Source organism: Ambystoma mexicanum, chromosome 5p (genome assembly GCF_040938575.1).
Source record: "Ambystoma mexicanum isolate Mex_15411 chromosome 5p, UKY_AmexF1_1, whole genome shotgun sequence".
Lineage (NCBI taxonomy): Eukaryota > Metazoa > Chordata > Amphibia > Caudata > Ambystomatidae > Ambystoma > Ambystoma mexicanum.
The window spans coordinates 104,216,245-104,226,882 of record NC_090930.1 but is presented as its reverse complement, the minus strand read 5'-3'; positions in this window follow the sequence as shown (position 1 = coordinate 104,226,882).

Sequence of the window (10,638 nt, the reverse complement as noted above, 5' to 3'; positions counted from 1 at the left end):
ATGACAGACTCAGAGGCAGCTGGTGACATTTTTAATTGGATGGGGGTGTAAATGTTTCTCACAAATATGCATTAGCGACAGAGCCCGAACCAACCAAGTGGGGGTTTGTGGGGATTCTACACCCAATCATTTAAAAAGAAATATCGGGAACACATCTTGGGAAAAATTGCATAACAATGACAGTTTGCAAATTGTTTTTTAGGGTTACACAAGAACAAATTCAACAGATGCAAGTCACCAAAGCACACAGGACAATTTTCAATCTCATTTTCATGATGACTAAGCCCACATAATGAGCTAGTATAACATTTTTTTCATGCTGGCCGTGCCTATACAGGCCTATGGAGTTGCACCAATGTATGCAATATTACCATATAAGGACATACTCCTGTTGGTTTTACAAGTACAAAAATGCCATGCCAGAGTAAGAAAATACATGCATACTGGCTGCACACGCACATGTAGGCCAGTCTAGCCACGTACTATTGCTTATCATGTTGGTTTAATGGTTGATGCCCAGTAAAACATGCCATGACACAGTAAAGAAAAATGTTCAGACTGGCCCACTAATGTGGACCTGTACTACGTAAAAACACTCATCATGCTGCCTTCGCCCTTGAAACCCAGTAAAAAATGCAATGGCATATTAAAGAAATATGTTCACACTGGTGGGCCAGTAACGCATAGGAATACTCATCATACTGCCGTCACTCTTTATGACCAGTACAAAATGCCACCCACCATAAATAAATATATCCAGACTAGCCTACCAATGCGGGCCAGTAGCACATAGGTACTCTCATCATGCTGCATTCACCCTTGATGCCCAGTAAAGAATGTCATGACACATTAAAGAATTGTGCTTGAAAATGTGGGTATCACATTGGGACAGCCATCATGCTGCCTTCATCCTTGATGGCCAGTAAAAGTACTATCCCACCAATGTTGGCCAGTACCACATAGTAAAACACATCATGCTGGTTTCATCTTTGATGCCCAATAAACAATGCCATGCCGCAGTAAAGCAATATGTCCAGTCTGGTGGGGCAGTACCAAATAGGAATACTAATCATGCTGCCATTACCCTTTATGACCATTACAAAATGCCACCCACTGTAAAGAAATATGTCCAGACTGTCCTACCAGTGTGGCCCAGTACCACTTAAGAACACTCATTCAGAGTTCATCCTTGATGCTTAGTAAAAAATGCCTTGCCTCAGTGAATAAATATGTCCAGACTATCCCACCAATTTGGGCCAGACCCACGTAGGAAAACTCATAATTCTTCATTCACCCTTGATACCCGGTAAAAAAATGCCATGCCACATTTAGAAAATCTGTTTAAACTGACTCACTAATGCTGGTCAGTATCAAGTAGGAACACTCATCATGCTGCCGACACCCTTGATATCCAGTACAAAATGGCATGGCACAGTAAATACATCTGTCCAGAGTACTAGCACATCAATGTGAGCCAGGAACACATATCATGCTGCATCTACCCTTGATGAACAGTACAAATGCCATGCCACAGTAAATACATATTTCCAGAATACTGGCCTATCAGTGTGGGCCAATACCATATAGAAGCACTCATCATGTTGTGTTCACCCTTGATGCCTTTACAGAATGCCATGCCACAGTAAATAGTTCCAGAATACTGGCCTATCAATGTGGGCCAGTACTATATAGAAGCAAACATCATGTTGTGTTCACCCTTGATGCCATTACAAAATGCCATGCCACAGTAAAGAAATCTGTCCTGTCTGGTGGGGCATAACCACATAGGACTACTCATCCCGCTGCTTTCACTCTTTATGCACAGTACACAATTCCTCCCACCGTAAAGAAATATGTCCCGACTGGCCTACCAATGTGGCCCAGTACCACTTTGGAACACTCATCATATGGTGTTTATCCTTGATTTGCAGTAAAAAAAATGCCTTGCCACAGTAAAGAAATATGTCTAGTCTGGCCTTCCAATTTTGGCAAAACCGCACAGGAAAATAAATAATGCTTCCTTCACCCTTAATATCCGCAAAAAAATCCATGCCACGGTAAGGAAACGTGTGCGCTGCAAGGATATGTTTTCTTATGCTTGCTGCACAAATGCCCCTCTCCCGTATGTAAGAACATTCATGACATTGGCTCTTCCAGTAACGCATTTGTAAAATACCAGGCCATAATAAAAACATATCTCATGGCATTTTACAAAGGTTTCAGGGTCTAATTCACAAAACGTTTTGTGTGGAGCAAAGTAACTTTCCACTGCAAAAGTACTCTTTGCACCGCGCTAAATGGGCCTGATTCGCAAAAAAAAAGTCTGCACAAGCATAATGATTTTTAAAATGAATTAGTCCCATTTAGCGTGGTGTACAGAGTACTTTTGCAGTGCAAAAACACGTTTCTGCGCTTTGTGAATTAGGCCCGGTCCAAAGTGTATTTTTGCAGTGCAAAGTCAATTTGCTCTCCGCTAAGCTTTCTGTGAATTAGGCTAGGGAAATGTGAACCAATGACCCCCACCAGATCCCAGCCTACCATGCGCACACACATTAATAAAGATAGGGAGGATAGCTCAGTGCCAACGTGCTCGCCTTGGAAGCTAAACAGCACGGAGCAACACGAGTTCTATCCTTGGGTCCGCGCTTAGAAACCTCTGGGTATTAAGTGCGTTATAAATAACCAATCATATCACATCATTCACAGAAGCAACCAGGCACCCATGCGTCTTTCATCATCAATCATTCACACACACAGCCAGTGCATATAAATGCACTATCATTACACACTTATGCAGATAGACTCAGTCACTCATATGCACGCATCCTTTCAATAGAATCTTTTCTCACTCACACAAACACATGCACACACAAATCCTGCATGCACAACATCCCTTTATTTTATTTTTTGAAACTTACCAGACTGCCACTGTGATCTCCTTTTCAGGTTGCTGGGGCTTCTCCTTCAGCCAAATATAACGAAATTGAATGAAGGGGGTCAGGGGTCAGCGTACGTCTTTCACCCCTTCTCCAGTCTATTCCTGGACGAGACAGGGGGCAGGGTCAGCGTTCAGACCCCGCCCCCAGACTGAGACAGACAGGTAGAAGTAGGAGTGAATAGGACCATAAGCATCCTTCAGTGCCCCTGATGGGTCCTGAATGCCGTATCTTCACCCCTGGTCTCTCTAATGCTTTCACAGAGATCTGCATGAGTGAAGGCGTTGTCATTTTATTTGCCGGCCTTCGTTCATGTAAAGGGCTGTGCGGGGCATTAGGAACACCACCATTCTTTGCATTTGAAAGAAATCAACTGATTTCAGATTCTTTGCAATGCAATCCCTACCTTTACATGATGGACCAGTCGCTCCATAGTGCAAATGCTTTATTTTCTGGTGTTAAATTCACTTTATGGACCAAGGTGGTCTTGCAAATGAAGGAGGGATCTTTGCTAGTGCCCCCTGTGGTCCAGCCACCTCTGCTAAGAGGCAATAAAGACACTGACCATACATTTGGGTTAAACAAGGCACAATACTTCTATCGGGTCTATCTTCATGCATCCCCAGTGTTTATTGTGGCGTTTTTTTGCTGAAAAGGTTTTCCTGAAAAAACTCATCACTAACCCCCCAAAACCTCTTCCTTATTATGTATTCCCTATTCCACACCCCATTCTACCCCTTATATGCCCTTAGCTCTCCTCATTTTCTCTGATGATTCTTCTCAAGCAAACATTTTCAGCAAAAAATGCAGTGAAAAATAAAAAATATACTGATGATGAATGAATGCCATACCCTTCTATCGGCAGGATGCAAAACAATAGGGCAACAGCCCCTTGATCGATCCGCTACTTACTCACGCAATTAAGTCTGTGCCCACTTCTGGCACAGTCTGGGAGGTTGTATCCCGGGGGAAGAGAACCACCTAGACCCGCAATCTGGCTGTCAAGGCCCTGGGCCTTCTTGGGTACTGTAAACGATATTCAATCAACATTACAGCTAATTCAATGCCTAGTCTGGGATGCTGAGGAAAACCCTTATTGATGTATTTTTATGTCCAGTTCAGTACTCTGGATGACAACCCTTGTATAACACCCCCCTCTTAGAATCCCCCTGACCCCACTGAGCCAAGAAGTAGGTTTGTTTTGCAAATTAAAAGGTTTATATGAAAAAGTAAACAATATATATGTGTCAAACTTTTATAACAAATTAATATCTGATAGTACACTTAGACATATGATGTGGATCCACAATGGGTAATGTTACAGTGGTACAATTGATTACTTAGGAGTAGTATAGAGGATGAGGTAGCTGAAATGCTTTATGGTTTCAAGGAAATGCAAGGTGGAATAAATGCAGTACAGAAAATAAACTGATATGGTTTCACAAGAGATAATATGTTCAATTTTCCCCTGGAGGCAATTCACCCCCCCTATATGCAATTCAAGGAGATGGAAGTAACACACACAGTGTTCAGGAATACAATCAAATACAATAGGGAACTCAGTTCCCCCCAGCAAGCTTAGAGGAAACAGGTAGAGTTTGAAACACAGGCCCAAAATGCTTTTAAATGTGATGGCAATGGGTGGGAAAATGTGCTAACTGATTTTAATTCCCTCTAGAGATTCAGGGTGAGTGAGAGATGCTTGTTGGTATTAGTTCAGGCTCACTTTAGCAATGCTCTATGCGTTATTACCAGGTTGCAAACGGATTTTAACAAAGGAAAGAATGGAGCTGCTATTTTGACAAGTGGAGAAATTGAGCCAAATCGCAAATCGCGGTAATATTTTGCGAGTGCGTAAATCGCGATTGCGGAAAAAGTATAGGGAGTAGGAAGTCGGTTCTAAGTTCGTTGGAAAGCCTAGAATCACAGCTTTAAAATGAAACCACGTTCCTAGGACAAACGCTTCCGGAGATACAGACGATTTAATAAAGGTAGTTTTTCGGATTTAAAGGAAAACTCAAAATGACAGGTGAGAGTTTGCAGCTTTAGAATTGACAGGTGACAGTTGTGCAGCTTTAAACATGACAGATGACACGATTTCTAGGAGTTCTAATTAGGTTAAAATAGTTTGGATTAGATTATTTTAACTAAGAGATTGGGTTCTGCACAGTTCTGCTAGGTACTCACAATATAAATTTGAAATAGGCCTCGTCACGGATCTGGTCAACACGTCCAGCGGCGGTTCTGTCTGTTTGGCGGGTCAATCAGGCACCGGTTCTGCTCACAGCGATCCGGATCTCTGGTTCTGCTCACAGCGGTCTGGGTCAGCTCTGCTCTGCTGGTCTAGCCTCTCTGGATACAGCGGCCTCTGGTTCTGGATACTGCTCTGCTTTCCGGTCCGGATCAAGTGGATTCTGGATGTAACACTGCTTTCTGGGTACTGGCAAAGGTTCTTGGCAAAGAATTCAGACAGCTCGCCGGGCTGTGGAATAGTTTGCAACTGATTTTAAGGATGCTGAGGCCTGCTGAGAAGAGTTCTCAGTTTGTGGGTTTAGGCCCTTGCTTTAAGTTCTGAAGTAAATTTCTGGTCTCTGAAGATTGATGGATATGAAGTCTGGAGTCTCCCGGCAGAGCGTCCCGCAGAAAATGGAATTGAATGTCTCTACCTGTCCCAGCAGTCTCTTTTTATGTGTTTTGGAAGTGGGTGTGTGCGTGGCATAATTGAGCCTGCCCCTCTCTACTTGTCATTGGCCCAATTCTCCCCTCTCCCATGATTGGGGGAAGGAAATGGATTGTCATCATGATGAGGTCCGTTTATGGGTCAGAGGATCCTCCCCTGGTCAATTTGCCCACAAATCTATATTTGATTCAAATACATATTTCCCAGGTACACAAGTGGTTGACATTACATGCACATATTACACCTTGCTTAAGGTAGTCTCTGTTCCGCCTCTGGCGTTTCTAGGAGCTTGCATTCACAAATGGCAACTTATTTTCGATTTTAGTGGGTTGTGCAATATGGGATTTTCATCTAAAATTATACAAAGGTACATTTCCCTTCCACATATATCCCAGTAACTTTCCATGTCTGTAGCTTAAATACATTGTCTACAATATTCATAATTAGCGGGGTTTTGCCCCAGAACATGGTACAAATTGGAGTTTGGACTCAAATCGTGAGGGCATTTTTCAAACTAAGACTCTCAAAGTTGTACATTCCTGTCATTTGGTTACAATAAGTTATCACTGTTTCTATAAAATATATATTTGTTGCAATTCAACTCCCCAAAGTGTTTGGGTCCGCCTCCAGAAGTCTGGGTGGGTCAGTGATCACATGTCTCTCCTTGCTGGCAGAGGGCTGTTGACAGGAAACACTCAGAATTAACATACCCCATTCAACAGATAGGGGCTATTGTCTCTCTCCTCCAGGCTGAAGGGGAGACCCCCTCCCTCTCACTCAGAAGGGCCATGTGATATCCTGCCTCCTGTGGTGAGTCTCTGGGGTGTTAAGAGTTCTCAGCCTCTTGGCCTCTGGGAACAGCAGGTGGCTAAGATTTTTTTAATTAACCCACAGGCTTTGAAGTCCAGTTGACTCAGGTCCCTTTGTCAGCCAGTTCTCCTGTCAGAGTTTAGACCGCTAGCGCCGCCTTGTGGAATTTGTCTGTACTGCATCCATTTTTGGGATCTATCTTGAATTACTGCATTTCAATAGAGTGGTCTTTTGCTTGATAGTATAGGACCCTTGCTTAACATTGTTTTGATGGCATCCTTACAGTAGAATGGTGATTTGGAACCCCCCACAAGAAGGTTGTATCTTTGGAGTGGTCTTGTGCCAACTGCGCAGTTCTCCTGGATTCTGGCGTGAATGTGGGCGGCAATAGCTCATCCCCACATCCACCCAGTCTATTGATTTAGTTTGTTCTGGGATAGAATAATGGGCGGCGACAGCTCATCCCCACATCTACCCAGTCTAAGGATTCAACATGGGTCAAAACCCTTGACAAATCCCCCCGCCCAACTCCGCTTTGATTCAAGTCGAGGGGAAGTCGGGTGCAAAGGAGGTTTTGAGCCCTTGCGCTGGTATGTCCGCATTCTCTTCTTCCAATTCTGTAGATGGCACAGTTCAGCATATTTTCCTCCACCCAGTTTTATCGATCGGTTCTCCTCGCCGGTCCTGATGGGAATATTGGGCGGTACCCCGGGCCCCTCGGGTCTCTGCTCCCGGTCCCCGGTCGTCCTCCTCGGTCAGTCTCCATGGTTTCATCTCTCCTAGGATGATAAAGAAAAGTGGCAATACACATTCCTAGACATTTTTCCACCACTATTAATGGTGTGGCGAACATGTACATTTTATAAATCAGAAGATATGAACATATAGATTTTCTTTTTTAAATTAGGAGACAAGAAGATATATACAAGAATCACAGAATTGTATATGCTATATGTGGAATATTTTAGGGTTGGAACTGAATTACTCTGGAGCGGCCCCCTCTGGTATTGCAGAGGACTCCTCCAGTTGCTGCAGAGTGTGCCTGGGATGGCAACACTTCAGCTGATTAATATGGACCCACTTATCTTCCCCTTCCGCCAAATTACCTTTGGGGATGCGGATTTTGTAGGCAAAAGGGGAGATCTTGTCTATAATTTCAAAGGGTCCCTTCCATGTAGGCAAAAATTTACGCTGTTTGGCCTGGCTCCTTTGGAAATTGTATAGATAGACCCGGTCTCCCACATCATATTCCTTCCTGGTGGTTTTCAAATCATAGTGCGTTTTCATACTCTCGGCTGATCTTTCTAGATTCCGCTGAGCATAGGCAAAAGCATGCTGAAGGTGTTTCCTTAAATTCTCCACATACTCATGAGTTGTGGAGGCATTTATCAGTGTCTGCTCTTGGGTCCAGTAGAGCAGATGTTGGGGAAGCACCATCTTGCGTCCGGTCATCAACTCAAATGGTGACATTTTAGTTGCAGATGAAGGGGTAGATCTGATGGCCATTAGGACCAGAGGTAGTCTGATATACCAACTTGGCCCAGAATCTGCCACAAACTTTTTTAAGATGCTCACAATGGTTCGGTTGTATCTCTCCACTGCTCCAGAAGAAGCTGGCCGGTAAGCAATATGTAACTTCCTTTTGACCCCCAGTATCTCCCAAATCTTTGTCATTACTTCACTGGTGAAGTGGCTACCCCTGTCTGACTCAATCCTTTGAGGTAGACCAAAACGGGAAAAGATGTGGTTAATCATCAGGGCAGCTGCTGTTTCTGCCTTGCAGCTTGGGGCCGGGAGACATTCCACCCACTTGGTAAACAAGCATGTAACGGTCAACATGTACTTGTTTCTTCTAGACGAGCGAATTACAGGGCCTACAAAGTCGATTTTCAAATCTGACCATGGCAGTGTCATCCCCCTCTTTTGGAGAGGCGCACGGTGTGTGAGGGATGATGGCTGAAATTGTGCACACACAAGACACCCCTTCAAGTATTGGTCGAGGTACTGCCCCATGTGTGGCCAGTATGCAACCTCTCTTAAGATTTCCAGTGTTGTGTGAAACCCCCTATCACCGGCGGTGGCCGCATCATGGACATGACTTAACATCAGGCTTCGGAATGAGGTAGGAACCACCCACTGATCGTGGCCAGCTTTGGATTTCCTTACCAGCAAACCGTCTTGGATTCGGAACATTTTTGGACATTTCATCAACACTCTTAGGTCCTCTTTCCCAATGTAATCGGTATCCGTCAGGGGAAAGTTCTCAGGGTCCTCAAGGCGTTGATAAAACTTACCAATAATTGGATCCCCCTTCTGAGCTGTAATTAAATCAGCATCAGGGATCTCCTTACTCCATTGGGCAGTTGAAAGATCATTGTGAGCATTTGTCTGGGACCTAGTGATAGCAGTGACCTGGATTTCCCCCAACAGGGACTCTATTTCTATTAGATCCGCTTGGATTGCCCCAGTTTTGGCCAGCTGATCAGCTAAGTCATTTCCAGTTTTGTCTGGTCCCTCTACTTTGGAATGACCCTTGATCTTTTTCTAGTAGATGGTCATCCCATTCGATGTGACCAGATCATCAATATTTTGGATCAACTTCCCATGTTTCAAGGGTTTGTTATTAGCACATAACATGCCTCTGGTTTTCCAATTAACCAGGTGCTCCACAAACCCGTTCCGTACATAATCCGAATCTGTGATTATGAGAGTTCGTGGAGTTGATGTTGGACGGCAGTGAGGATGGCCTGATGCACAGCCATCAACTCTGCCACCTGACTACTTCGGGGACCAATTTTCTATCCAGCAGAGGGTTTTGGGGACTCATTCACTCATGCGTTCCCTAGGCGGGTCACCAGTTCTTTCTCCCCGTTGTTGTCAACATGGTAAGAGCATCCATCCACATAGACAGTGGGCATTCCCTCACACTTGTCTTCTTCAAAGACTTTGTGTGGGGAATTAAGGTATGCCTCCATGTTGTCCTTGATTTTTAGACTTTCGTCCTCGAGACAGTTTTCTCTGGCACAATCATGCAAGTCAGCCAGACCTTGCGCGAGGGGACTCTTCTTGTTTTGGCCATATCTGACCTCTACAGGAAAGCCTTGCATTGACAGAATCCAGGAAGTAATTCGGGAATTACTCACATTTCCTGCCCGGATTCTGTCACTTTGGAGATATTGCAGAGGCTGGTGTGGAGTCTCCACTATGATGTGTTCCCCCTGGATAAACGGGCGGTAATTCTTCAATGCCCACACCGTTGCCAGGAGTGCCTTCTCACAATCGTTGAATTTTTCCTCCACAGAGGATAAAGTTTTGCTCGCATAGGAGATTACTTTATTGACCTTGTCATGCTTTTGGTATAATACTGCTGTCAAGCACGTATTAGAGAACCCTGTCTCCAGGAAGAACTCCTTGTTTCTGACAGGGTAAGCTAGGCAAGGCGCTTGTGAGAGGCTTCTTTTGAGTTGTCTTACTGCCTCGGATTGTTCTGGACCCCATTCCCACTTGACCCCCCCCTTCAAGAGATGAATCAGGGGTCTAGTGATCTCTGCGTAGCCTTCAATGAACTTTCTGCTGTAATTAGTCAGTCCAAGGAGGCTCCTTAGTTCCCGCGGAGTCGTGGGGTCTTTCAGTTTCTGAAGTGCTTCCACTTTCTTTTCCTGGGGACAGAGACCCTGAGGAGTAATCTCATGCCCCAAGAAATTAACACGGGTTCTACCCCACTGTGCTTTCTGAAAGGAAAGTTTTGCTCCGGTCGCCCTCAACTGCATCAGAACATAACAGATCTCCGCTATGTGTTCTTCCACAGATGAACTTTTGATGAGGACATCATCTACATAAGCCAGGTTTCCCCTCGCACCCAGGTCGGGCATGGCCTTATGTAGGAAAATGTTGAATTCATTGCCGGAGTTGAGGTATCTGAAGGGAGTCCGGGTCCATGTATACTGCTGCCCCCCAAAGGTAAAAGCCAGTTGGTATTGGTCCTCCTTACTGACAGGCACAGTCCAGTATCCATTGGTCAGGTCTATTGCTGTGAATACCTGTGACCCCTGAATCTGGGCCAGCCCTTGGTCAATGTAGGGCAGAGGCCATCGGGAAGTATGGACCCGTTTGATGAGCTCCCTAAGGTCGGCGCAGAGTCTCCACTGGCCGTTTGGCTTCAATATTCCCAGCACTGGATTATTGAAAGTGCTGTGGACTGGACGATTATTC